Source organism: Elgaria multicarinata, chromosome 8 (genome assembly GCF_023053635.1).
Source record: "Elgaria multicarinata webbii isolate HBS135686 ecotype San Diego chromosome 8, rElgMul1.1.pri, whole genome shotgun sequence".
Taxonomy (NCBI): domain Eukaryota; kingdom Metazoa; phylum Chordata; class Lepidosauria; order Squamata; family Anguidae; genus Elgaria; species Elgaria multicarinata.
The window spans coordinates 34,089,536-34,104,102 of record NC_086178.1 but is presented as its reverse complement, the minus strand read 5'-3'; positions in this window follow the sequence as shown (position 1 = coordinate 34,104,102).

Here is a 14,567-nt window from a genome sequence, read left to right as displayed (position 1 = left end):
GATACTTAATGGCAAGGACTGCTGCTTAATTGGGGTGGTAATTCCATCTAATTGGGATTCCTGCAGGTGAGAAATGGTACACAAACAGGTATAAATTGTTTGGTCTTTCTGACATTCTAATACTAGAAGTGTTCTGTATTACTGGCCCCAAGAATGTTAAACTGTAAAGCAATGATCTGCCAATGTTTTTTCCACTGGGGGACCTAGGACTGGTTCTCGTAATACTTACTTCATATGCATGGACAGTCCTGATCAATCTCAGTTACGTAGATATTCATGTGCATAGATACAATGAGTTAACCAAGCAATTGCATGTCTGCAGCAATGCTCTGTATCATACTGCATTTTAGTTTATTTGATATAAGTAAGAATAGTAATTCAATTATGCATACTATGCATCTGTGGACAAAAAAATCAATTTATGATATTTCCAAAAAAGGGTATAATTCCATCTTCCAAATTATATTTTCAGAAGCATACATTATTTGATATTTTCACAGCTACATTCCAGTCTTACACAAAGATTTGACAGAAGGTTTATTAAACTCATAATCAAGGCTGGAAGTTCATAAGAAGTTCCAGGTTTGTAGCTTGATTGTTCAAAGGCCATGAAATATCAACCTTATATGAAGAATTTATTAGCAAAAACAAAACAAACCCCAAATTCTGATCAGAGATGAATGGAGGTATTTGAGAAAAGGAGGAAGAACAGAACAGAACTTTCTTTGAAGGCTCTGTCTGCTAGGCATTGAGACTGATGCCTGCACTGAAGGCCAAATAAGTATGTATTCATACTTCATATGTATTTTGTGAGAGATCAAAATGTTCAGCCTACACACAGGCAGAAATGCCTTTGATCGAGCAATTCCTCATTACTGTCCATTTCCCCATTTCAGCTTCAGTTATCTTCACTTCTTGCTTTGCATCCCTTCCCGTACTTCAGTGTTTTGTGATTCCAACCCAAGCTACTTTTCTTCCTCTTCCCTTATGACATAATTCCAAATGGCCTAAGGTTCAAGCAACTAGGGTGGCCAGGTGTCCAACTTTACAGATACCAGTCCTCTGTTATGGAGAGTAGGCAGAGGACAGTCCTCTATTTGAAAGTGTCTTCTATTTGAAGGGCCACCCAATTCAAGCCTGGTTTAACGTCAAAGAACCACAGAGTAAGGGCCGTGACACTGCCTATTAACAAGAGTGCCTGGACAGCAAACTGAGCAGGCACTCAAGCCACCTCATCAGTCTTCTCTACTACGCTGTATTTCAATGTAAATTATAGTGATTATTTCTAAATTTGCACCTATACATTTACATTTGTTTATGCTAATGTTATGCAATTTGATGTCTTCTTTTGTCCACTTTTCAGATAATGCATTCCCTCTTTTTTGGGTGATGAGTAAGTTGCCACCCTACAGACAATAACTCTTCTCTCTCTCTTTCTCTCTCTCTTTCTGTCTCTGTATGTGTGTTCATGGCCTTGGAGACTGAAAGTTCATCCATTCATTTCTGAATGTTGTCATTTTTTAAGTCAGATTTGTTTTCATTCCTTTGACCTGTTTGTTCTATATAGCCTTCAGAAGGGTGTTATTGACAGGTCCTAGCATATATCACATTGTGAAATGAGAAGATAAATCAGCCCCTAATGGCATGGCTGATGTTATTAGGCCCTGTAATCACTTTTCGAGAGTGGATATGGGCAAAATTGGCATCCAGTTTTTTGCAATATACTATTTTGCCTGTTAGATTAATAGCTGTTACAGGTGAGGGGGAATATCAGTAAGCAAACAGAGGTTACCACCCACACACAGCAAAAGATAAATACTACTGTCAATGTAGATCACTGATGATACATTGGATAGGGTGACCATATGGAAAGGAGGACAGGGCTCCCATATCTTTAACAGTTGTATAGAAAAGGGGATTTCAGCAAGTGTCATTTGTATGCATGCAGCACGAGGTGAAATTCCTTCTTCATTATAACAGTTAAAGCTGCAGGAGCCCTGCCCTCTTTTGTGTCTGGTCAAGAGGGCAGGCTCCTGCAGTTTTAACTGTTGTGATGAAGAGGGAGAAACAGGAGCCCTGTCCTCCTTCTTTTCTACATGTTCACCCTAACATTGGAGTGGTTGTAGCTAGGAGCTATAAGAATTGGGTGGCATTGTATACAGCACAAGACAGCAACATGTTTTAGTTCCCATTTTCTATTATTCCCTCTCTTAAAACACTGCTATTTTTCATGGAACAGACATTGGATTAATAACACCACTATCTCGCCTTTGCTCCCAGTTTTTCCTTTGAGTGGATATGCTTATCTGATCCTAGTGACCACGATAGATACATGACCTTTGGAAACTGGGTTAAGTCAATACATGTTGATCTCAAATTTCATTATGTGCTGATTTATTCACAAGACACATTCTACACATGCAAACTCACTGTAAATACCTACTTACATTGACTTCAGTCAAGAAAAAAATAAATTAAAATCAGTTTAGTCAAAGCGAGTCACTTGCAAAATCTCACCACTACATGAGAGTCAACAACTTTGTTGTAGAGCTATGCATTACAAATCGAAACCCAGCTTCTAGCAAAGACCACTTCATAAACAAAAACCTAAATAATATTAAAAATGTGAAGCTAATTTTAATTCCACTTTCCCTCTTTGCTCAGAGGAGTCCAGTATAATGCACACTCTAAATTATCTGCTATTGAAAATTCAACAATGCTAAAAATGGCCATATTAGCTGCAATTGTGTCTCACTAGCAGGACCTAACACTATTATTACTCAGAAAATGTCAGCACAGAGTCATTTCTTTCCTTGCCAGGGAAAAAAATGTTCTTAGAGCAGGCCATCCTGCAGCAAGACATGGTACAATTCCAGTGAGTCAGCCCCCAAACAGCAGGATCATTTAAAACATCATTTTCAGTCAATGGACCATCTCTGCCACAAAGAAATACAGTTGCACCCAACACCTAATTATTATCTGGGAAATGCTTTATGTCTTGCATCTCAGAACAACGCAAAAATGAACTTCTATTTGTCTCTCTTCAAATGCTGAATGCTATGATAAATCAGACTGCACTGAAATTAATAACTATCAGGTGCAAAATGTTAGCATAGCAATTCATAATGTAAAAGTCAACTGGCATGATGAATTATGTTGCTAATGAAAGCTGCAGTAAAACAGTACAGATAATAGAGAGGGGGTTTTCGAGTGAGTACTCAACTCAATTTTAAACTGCCATCATAAAGGAAGACTAACTTGTGTGTTTCCCCCAGAAAAATATACACAAGTGAAAACATTGGAAAATGTTTGTCTATCCAAGGGAAAAGATGCATATGTTACCTTTGCAATATTACAGTTTCACATGTTTTATCACAGTTGTGCACACCTGTACCTCTTGAAAATATCACCAGCTGTCTACAGTTCTTTTGAAAATGACATCAGAAACTATCCATAGTGAGTTAGTTATTATTTAAAACATTTATATCCTGTCTTCCCTTTAAAAAAAACCAACAATAAATTAAAAACAAGTAAAATAAAAAATACCAAATTACTAAAAGCAGCAGAATACAAAAGAAGATAAAATGCAGCCATTAAAACAAGTAGACATCCTCTCGCAATAAAGACAGCTCAGTGCAATAAGTTAAAACACAAATCAGAGCAGGATCTGAAAACTATTAATAACCCCACACCATATTAAACAGGAAGGTTTTAGCCATGTGCTGAAAGGACACTGAGGAGGGGCTGCCTGCCTGTGAAGGTCCTGCCTCGAGGTTCCCAGGTTCATGACATCAGCCTCAGTTCATTATCAAGAACTGTGGCATGGTGGTCATTAAAGATGTCCAGATCTTGTGAAATCTAGCCTGCATGTATTTTGTGGATTGTGCAGTGTCGTTGGTTCTGGTGTCTGTTCACAGATGGATTCAATTTTTTCTCCTTCCATTATGCGGAAATATACATAAATAATTCCATAAGAACATTTGCAGCAATTTACATAATTTATGTTAGCATGTAACATTTAGTGTATTGTCCCTCTTTCCATTTGACTTTCCCCCGAATATATATTCCAGCATGGTGTATGTCTCAGCAGAAACTTCTGTATTTATCTGTGAATGCATTTAAGTAAATTTTGGGAAAGCAAACAATAGATAATTTCGAAGTCTACCAACTACGCACCGCCTGGGCCGGTCATTTCACAGTCGACTACACAAGTCGGATTCTTAGCAATTTTAGTCCATCTCAAATTTCTCCAACATTCCTAGCATGGACTTCCTGCCAGACTCCTCCATTTCTAAGCCTTGCCTATTGCCAAATGATGAGGACATGAACCTTGTATCACCCTTGGATTATACTCTCCACATATTATATAGCAGAACCAACACCAGCATTAAAGACGTGCAGCTATAACCAAAAGTCATCAACCTTTTCCTCCTAAAACTATGAATCCTTCATAGGATCAATATGTTGTTGTTTTTCACAAAATGTTCTGGATTCCCTGTATCAGCAATCAGGGCTTTAAACCCACAGAAGAAGCTTTGCATTCATTATCTATCCACAAGACAAGACAAAATACATATTTTAGAAACCACCCCTTTTCGTTTGCAGTCTTGTTTCAGACATTTGATTTCAGAAACCTCCTCCCACTGTGCACATTCTTTTTAAAAATGTATCCACCAGGACTTCTGATCTTGGCAATTTGCATATTATTTTTCTAGCCCTCCCCCAATCAATAATACTTACCTTTTATATATTTTTTAATCCATCCTGCAGTTTCTCGCTCAGCCAAAAGCCTTGGATATGCTCTGATTTTTAATTTTTTTAAGCTTGTCATCTCTGAACGTGTTCCAGTTGATTATTTGACTCCTTGTAAATCCACTAGCAGTTCTGGAAAGTTGCATTACTAAAAAAAGAAAAGGGAAAAAAGGAAACCCCTAATTTTTCACACTTCAAAACTACTGTTATTAATTATTACCATGGAAAATATTATTTAGTGACTTAGGGCCTGATGCTTTCCCGATTGAAGTGAATAGGAAGAGTCACTGTTTCCACAGGACAGAGTAGGATCTAGCCCTTAATGTCTGAAGGCTTACTGCATCATTAGTAGAATTTGCACAACACCGTGACACAAATTTTGCTTAATCCAGCCATTCTTTGTAGGCATCAAATGTAAATAGTTAAACAGTGATGCTGAAAAAACAGATATGGGATAAGGGATGCTAGCTATAGTAATTTCTTATTTTGCAGTACTGGCAAATGTACCGTCCCTCATTTTGTCTCCTAGCAGCTGTTAAGATGAAAACAAAGTAGAAGCAGAACATTCTGATGACCGCCTTCCCCAGACACATCTCCATTAACTGTATCAAGGAGGTGGTGGAAAGATGATGATGATTATGTTTGTCCTGTGACTCCTAGTATGCATTGCCATTGGGTCCTCCTGGGATCCTTTATTGGATAACATGTTGGTTTTCTGACCTAGCTTCATATGGGATGGTGTCCATAAAACATTGGCTTTCACTTAGAACTACAAGCCCCACAAAATGTCTGTAGCACCTCTAAATGCAGTCAATAGGAAATGGGTTCTTACAAAATCAGTGGTAAATTATTGTCATAACCGTGATGTTTTGTACATAGGAACACGGGAGCTGCTTTAGTCCTGCTCAGACTATTGATCCATCTAGTTCAGTATTTGTCTACACTGACTGGCAGCAGCTCTTTTGGCTTTCAGAAGTCTACCCAGCCCTACCTGGAGATGTCAGGGACCAAACCTGGGGCATTCCGCATGCAAAGCTTGCCCTGAAAAAATTAAACACAATTTGTCATCACAAAAAAATAAAGGGGAGAGGAAATGTTAAAAATGAAGCAATGTATTATCTGTATGCATACTGCATATCATCCCATACATCAAGAATCACAGAGATCAGTAATATGGTGACATCTTCAACAACATAACCTTTCTCCGGAAGTAAATAATACTGATTTATGCGTCCTAACTTAGCAGGCTTTGCTTAACTTTGTATGCCGTCATGATTTCACGCATAAGTGCAGTTCACTGTCAACAGCAATTCCACATACAGTGTACCTATGTGAGCACCCCTACTCAATTTCTCATGACCCCTCTAAAAGGGAGGGCAGTAAAGGGTGTTTTGTTCTTGCTGAGACTTTGCCTTGGCAATGATAGCCTTTAGTGTGCTTGGGCTTATTCTCTAGCTCTAACCTCCCCACCAACTGTCCCCTGAATTCCCAGCAACGTGGGGGGATTTGGGATGGAATCCTGGCTCCCATTCTATAGCTCAATGTCAACCCCACAAAGTACTATCACTGCTGTCAAAAAAGCTGATGGCATCAACCAACACTTTGGCACTGAGCATGCTGTCCCTGATTCAGTTTTGAGAATAGCACATGCAGCCCAGAGTACTGGATCGATGGCTTAAATGGTGCACACAACGTAATTCAGCAGATAATGAACATGGATAGGGTGACCATATGAAAAGGAGGACAGGGCTCCTGTATCTTTAACAATTGCATAGAAAAGGGAATTTCAGCAGGTGTAATTTGTATGCATATCGCACCTGGTGAAATTTCCTCTTTATCACAACAGTTAAAGCTGCAGGAGCTATGCTGCAGCTAAACTGTGACCAGATTTAAAAGAGGGCAGGGCACCTGCAGCTTTAACTGTTGTGATGAAGAGGGAATTTCACCAGGTTCTCCATATATACAAATGACACCTGCAGAAATTCCCTTTTCAATACAACTGTTAAAGATACAGGAGCTCTGTCCTCCTTTTCATATGGTCACCCTAAACATGGATAGCCTCCTTCCACAACCTGCATTGTACTTGTTCTATTGGGTTGTATGCCAGATGGTAGAAAGTCCTCAAATGGCTATAGAACAGCATACACATACAACAGGGTGTGAATCTTTCCTGACGGTAGTACCTTCAGTTCTTTGTCCAACTAGTTGGATTCCCCCAGTATGTCTTGAGAGGATCTGAGAGATGTCGAGGCTTGCCATTTGCTGTTAAGTGGTAATGGGAAATAAACTAGAGCATTTGTGTTAACTCCATTAGGTTTGGGTGCAGCATCCTTGGCAAACTGGTGGAAGCCTTCCCATTCCCTTTAAAACAAACTGCCAAAAATGCAACCCATCAGAATGAGGAGTAACATCAAACAATGTACAGTAATTACAAAATCCAGAATAAGCAGGGAGAGTGCCACAGCCTGCGATAATAATTCATACACTGTCCGCTCGAGAATATAACACTTATTTGTGTCATACAATTCCATTCAAATGAACAAAACAAAACCCAAAAAGTTCAAACCCTACAGCCTCCTTTGCTACACCATATACAAAAAGAGCAGCAAATTTTGCTTTGTTTTCTTGTCCCTATTGTCTCGTTCTCTTTCACACACAATCTCTTCCCCCCCCACACACACACACCCGCCCGCCCGGTCCTCTTCCCACAAAATGTTGCTTTAACTGGTTTAAAAAGTAAAGCCAGGAATTATGTGAACTTGGGACTGCTGCATAATTCATGAGTTCTGATTGAATGGGATCATTATCTCCAGCTTTACAAGCTAATAAATACTGTCTATTGCCTAGATATTGTTTTGATCTAATAATGTCGGGGGGGGGGGGAGAAGAGAAAACCTCTGACTTTTCCCCCTGCAAGACGTACCCTAAATTAGGGAGGATCTCTCTTGTGAATTCACTGCTGTAATGCATTTGTTTTCTTGCAATTGACTTCTGGGTTCTTGTTTGACGCAGACTTTAGCATCTTCATTTTCTAGAAAGGTGCAAAACAGTATTGATATGTGCCATTTCTTCCGGCTTCTCTCCCCGTTCCTATGCTCTTTTCTTCTGACATTTCCCTCTATTCATCCCCAAGGATCATAAGAGAACTGTTATGAGAATTCTTTTTTGGCCTGCCGTATCCCTGGGACTCAAGGTGGATAGTGACGCATTAAAAATGTCCACATAAAAACAGATTCGCACTACATTTTTCTGTGGGTAGGCCCCATTGGGCTTAATGGGCTTACCTCTATGTGTATAGGATTGCACTGCAAATGAAATTTCTGCTAAAACCTTAGATCCAATTAAAAGCTTTACCTCGGTCCACAAACCTCCAAGGCAATAATGAACAGAAGAACAAAGCAGTAGGTTGCAAAGAGCTGCTGTGCATGAATATTTCTGCATGCATCAAACATACGCTCGGTGCTATCAGCCGTGACAGCACCAAACATCATTTAGGAGGGGACTGGATGGGGTATAGCTTGACTGGTGGATTATCAGGCCATCAGGACTAAGTAGAACTTTAGTTCTAGTTAGGCAACAGACTCCTAGTATCAGAGACGAGCGTCAAGCGACGGGGAATGGCTATCACTATCATGCCTGGTTTGTGAGCATTGCAGTAGCATCTGCCTGGACACTCTTGGAAGCAGCGTGCTTGACTAACTGCAGTTCATCCAGCAAAGCAATTCTTATAGATATTTCTCCAGTTCTTTTCTTCTAACAGATGAACATCAGGGCCAAATGAGATGCAATGTTATGCCTGTTGTTGTTGTTGTTTAAAAAATTGATTTCCCCAGCTCCCCACCCCCACCCCCTGATGGGTGCAGCTCCCGGCTCCGGGTCAGTAATCATACGGAGCTGGGTAAACCCACAGAAACTGGCCACACGCTCTGCAGTCTCGGGCTCAGCCCAAGACCGCAGAAAAAGCGGGCCCAAAGGATAGGGCTGTATCCCAGGGCAAGGGAGGGATGATCCCTCCCTGATCCCGGGATCCTCTGTGCGTTATGTGGATGCACAGGGACAATCGCGGGTATCACCCCAGGATATAGCCTGGTCTAGCTAAGGCCCCAATTTCCTACCATGTGCAGGAAAGTTGTGCTATAAAATGCCCACTAGAGAGCAATGTTCCCATTGATCGGTATGGGCCAGGAACTGAAATGAAATTACACATGATTTCAAAATTTAATGAATTTCAAAATCTCTTTCCCCATGTAATTTCAGTTGTTCCCAATGTGGAAGTTAACAGGAAGCAAAAGCAACAGTACATGACGGTAAGGAAACGTGATTTTCCATGGTCTGAAGATGCTCAGAGAATCTCATGCCTGTGATTTCCAATGGCAGGAAAGATCCCATTGATACTGATGGGAGCTTTGTTTCCTCCTCTTGTGAATAACAGATGTGGGGGTGGGGCAATTCATATTGGGACCATGGCAGGGGCAAAGAGTTAGAGCCCCTCTCTCCCTACACCATGGTCCCAAGCTGTCGTACTCCCCCCCCCCCCAACACACACTATTTGTTAAAACCATACCCACATGTGCCCTGATAGAATTCATAAAGATCACATTTCTCAAGCATCACTAGCTACCATAGAACAAGAACTATATAATATAGCAAGGAACTGAAATGAAATTACACACGATTTCAAAACCGAGTGAACTTCAAAATCTGATATTCAGATTTGGTTCTCAAATATTGGCATTCAGTCTTCAGAACTGACATTTGGCATCAACATTTAAATTTTGCTGTTTTGATTAGTCAAATGAAAATCCATAATGTACGGAATTATCATGCAGATTAGCTGTCAGATACTCACCACTACTGCAAAATCTTGGAAGGAGAAATACTGACATTAGCTAGCAAATATTTGCCATCCAAATTCTCAGAGGGGTACATTGCAGAAGATTTCTCGGAGCAAATTTGTTTCAGCACTACGGCAAATGTTATAACCATCAGTGCAATCAGAATAACATTTGCAAATGTAGGCTTTAATAAGTAATAAAGGAACAGATGTGGTTTAACAATCACCTCTGAAATGTCATTGATAAATGTTCAATAAATATATTTGATTTAAATGCTTGCTTGATCACCTATTTAGGCTTTTATCATCTTTTTCTGCATACAATGCCAGAAAAAGCTACCAATTAGCCTTTGGGAGACTATTATCCATTATCCATCATACTCCTGGCCTGAAATATCAAACAAATGCCTGGAGGTATCGAGGTTTGTGTCTGCTCGTTCCTCTGCATGGCATATGCCAAGATAGTCTGAGATGAGAGGCAATTGCACAAAACCGGAGTTGTGAGATGACTTAGCAGAACCCATGATGATATCTTAATGGCCTCCTGCCGAGGGGAGAAGGGGGTAATTGCTTAACAAGGGAGAGAATACATCTGTGGGAAGAGATCCTCTGCAACCCAAGTAACCATGTGGAAAAGAAGGGAGAAATAGGGGAGGAGGGCAGAGTGCGAAGAGGGGACAAGGTAGGGGGGAAATGACCTAGCATTACGTAGCTTTTTTTTTTTCATGAACTGTTTATGTAAACTAGGTGAGGTGATCCATGATCAGATCTCCCCAGGGCTGATGACTACAATACTGCAGTTTTGTTTGTGTGTGCAAATATGAGTGCAGCTCCTGAACTGTGTGTGGAGTGGGGGAAGCACCCCAATGCTTAAGCTGTGCCATGAGCTCTGCTGTGCTCTCTCTCTCTCTCTTTTGAGCCACATTGTTTCCCCCCAAATTGTTGATGCTTGAACTTTGGCCTGCTGCTTCTTAGTACAGCAAAGTTGCAGAATTTTAGGTCAAGGACGCACATTGCAACACATACCGTTGTTTGAATTGTCTGCCATTTTACCTGTGGGGCTCCTCTGATCTTATGAGTGCTAAACTTTGAATGGGGCACCATGTACTGTCACAAAAAGGATTATCAGGTTACGCCACTCAGTTTGGTGCCTCTTTCCGACTTCATCTTACTGTCTCTCTCCTTGGTGTGACAGAAGACAGACAACTGATTAAGTTACTATAGAATCACACATTCCTCTGTCCTCTCTCTTTCTCCCCCTCTGTACGTGCCTGCTTTTTGTTTCTCATATGAAGTATTAGTTTTAATCACTCAAAAATAGGGAGAATGTAGAGAGTCAACGACAAAATAGGAATAGCTCAAAAGGGCTTATAAATAGCCTCTCATCTAGACATCTCAGCAATGTGAGGACCTATATCAGTGATCAGAATTGTCTATATCAGCCCCCCCACACACACACACAACCTTTTGATATCACTGGATATGCTTGGAACTTTGCGAGTGTGTCATGGGCACTCTCACAAAATGGCTTCCATAGGGTTGCTTGACCATTCTTAAAATGGCTGCTATGGTGGGCATGACCATTCAAAAACACACTCTCATTACCCAGAAAGAAACTAAAAGAAAAACAACCGGCCCAGCAACCCAAGTACATGGCAGGCATGGAATCTGAGCTCCAAAACGCAAAAGCCTGTGGAGAAACTACACTAGGCGGGATCCTCTACTCAAGGGCAATCCCACTGCTAACACCAAATGTAGAGAAACCAGGGTGGATAAAAAATCAATGATTTTTTAAAAATATATATATCAAAAAATGGATTTTTTTATTTAAATCTTTTTTTATTTAAATCAGATATTTTTTTAATAAAATAGAAAAGACAGTTTTCTATTTAAGATACGTTATAGTCCAAAGGTTATTGATCATGAAATAAGGATTAGTTTTTAATTATGTAGCATGAGGCTGTTTAAATTTTTTGGTAAATGAATTCCATTAATCCATTCACAATGTCATGCTCTTCCAGAGGTTTCTGTAAGATTATTTTTCTCCTTCCAATAAAGTACAGCAGAAAAGTTGTCCAAATATGAATGATTAACCTATTAAACTGGATATAGTTCACCTCGCAATAATTTAATAATTATCTATGATGTGTTTTTAATAGTATAACCAAATCAGTATTTTGTGATATAACTGTAAAACTAATCTGAAAAGTTGCTATTCTAAAGCCAAAACCTTCATCTGGTTGTAAATATTAAGATTATACCAGCAAGAATGAGTCTTTGGTAACTCTGAGTTGTATAAAATATAGTGAGGAAGAGTGCACTTTTGGGGTGGGGGGAAAGGTCACATGATTAAATCAAGTCTTTCTGACTAGTGATTTCTGACAAATTGATTTAAATCAAATCCACCCTGAGAGAAACACTTCTTCTTCCTGGAGGATTCCTCCTACTATAGCCACTACTTGGAAGTGGGCAACCTTCACTTCCACTGCCACCATAAATCTACACCCCTTTTTTAATATAAACCTTTTTCCAAAGGTAGCTGGCCATTAGGTGTGAGACAAACAGATCAGAGGTACAAAGAAAGTAAACAAAGTTGTATAGCATTGTATTAAAAAGAAATAAAACAAGAAAGCTTATTATTTAAGGGTGCTGTTACTTTATGAACAAAGATTATATGTGGTTATTTTAAAAACAGTCTTCTCTATTGTTACTGGTACCTCCAATCAAGTGTTGGAAACCCCAGTTCTTAACCCTAACTGAACTTAAGCGGATTCCTCTATCAACCTTCACCCCAGTTAACTCACAGGCCTAGCAATGAGAGCTTGAAAGGCAGCCTCCTGTCTGGCAAGGGTTAACTTCCACCTGGAACCTTTAAGGATGTTCACCAGGTTTCCCTTGACATCTTCAGTTCGTTCCAGCAGCTGCTCTGTCTTGGGATGGCTGTCAACAGCTAACATGCAGGCCTCAGCTGTTTCTGAAGTCTGCTCCAAAAGTTCCTCTGCTCACTTGCAGACCTTCTTCAGCTTCTGCCTCACCCACTCTCAGCTTTCAAACTGGCTTCCTAATCTTCCAGGTGCTCATCTTCCTGGTTGATGTTTTCCTTGGGCTCCCAGCCTCTCATTGAAGACTCCTCCTGATGACTCTTCTTCAGGCAAAACTCTCCCAAGATGCCTCTCTACAGCTCCTTATATTTGCTCCCGGCAGAACCCTCCAGCCAATCAGCTGTCAGTGTAGATTAGGCCTATGGCTAATCAAATCTACACCTATTCTTCCAAAATTGTGCAGGTTTCTTAGGGCCATCTCTATGCTTATGCCATTTTCATAATACTTTCCTACAAAGAACATGGGGAGATAACCTCATCCTTTTTTTCATACACACCCACTCAAAATGTAAAGCTTGTTTTGCACACACAAAAACTGCACCTAGTCCTCTAAAACCTATCAGGCTAAATCTTATGAGAAGGGGGCAACTTTGCTGGCAGATTTCATCTGATTCTGCCAAGAAAAATTCAGCAATTCACCTACTTTAAAAAAAATCCAAATGTCCCACATTTATTTGTCTGAAATTTATGAGATTTTATTCCCCCAGAAATTAATACTAAGCCTGCAAATTTCATCCAATACTGTGAAACAGCAACAAACCTACAGGTGTTTGCTGATTTCCAATGGCAGTCTATAGGAGGCATGAAGCTCTGGATTTCCAAATTGAGATTCAGTTTCAGCTCCCAAATTGAATCCTCCAACCTGCAAATCAGTCCATGTCAAATCAGGCTGTTTTCTGAATTTATGATTCTCGGTTAGACCCAAATCATGTGGTCACTGCACACCCCTAATAGGTAGGCTAGAAATGTATTAACTAAAAGTAAATATGAACAAAAGGACCAAATAGGGACTCCTCTTATGTTCTTAGAATCACAGTAGTCACTTCTGACATTAAAACCCACAACTCTACTATTAAAGCAACAGATATCTTGTGTAACTTCAAACCTGAATTCAAAATTACCTATATGTATGTTAGATATGAAATCTTAAGAAATTGAAAGCTAGCAAGAGTTTTATGTAGTCCAAAAGGCATGCCATTTATCCAAACTATAAAAATATTTTCTTAGGTGTAATTGCATCATATGTTGCTTATATAGGATTTACATTCAGAATTGTCCCATCTGTTTTTGAAGTCTCTTGGAAATCCCCTTGTGTGAAGATAAGCTGTGTGATGCATAAGTAATTGCTTGTTATATAAAATAGAAGTAATTGCTTGTTATATAAAAAAGATTCCACATTTACATTCCATCGTTAAATGAAAGGAAATTCAATACACAAAACCAGGAGTATAGAGCAAAATTGGGACGTATGGTATGACTCTCTAATTACCTACCATTTAGCAAGCTCATTATAATTCACAGAACTACTATATGTTTAGAATGAGCATGTTCAACCACATGAACATGGCCAGGAATCTAATATGTACTCCCTATTTGCCTTCTGCATCATGTGGCTTCTTTCCATGGCTTATGTTATCTGTACAGATTTTTCATCTAGTAATTTTTATAGAACTTCTGCTGTGGCTTTGCAAACTTGGAGGGCTGGACTGCATAGCGTGATATATTGGAGTCTGGTGGGTGAACACTCCTACGAATATAAAAAGAGGCATGTTGGATCAGACCAAAGGCCTATTTATTTATTTATTTATTTATTACATTTCTATACCGCCCAATAGCCGGAGCTCTCTGGGTGGATCACAAAAATTAAAACCATTCACAGTATAAAACCATGATATAAAATACAATATAAAAGCTCAACCCGATAAAAACAGCAGCAATGCAAAATTACAAATTTAAAACACCAAGTTAAAATTTATTTATAGACAGTTAAAATGCTGGGAGAATAAAAAGGTCTTCACCTGGCGTCTAAAGGCATATAATGTAGATGCCAAGCGAACCTCCTTAGGGAGCTCATTCCACAGACGGGGTACCACAGCAGA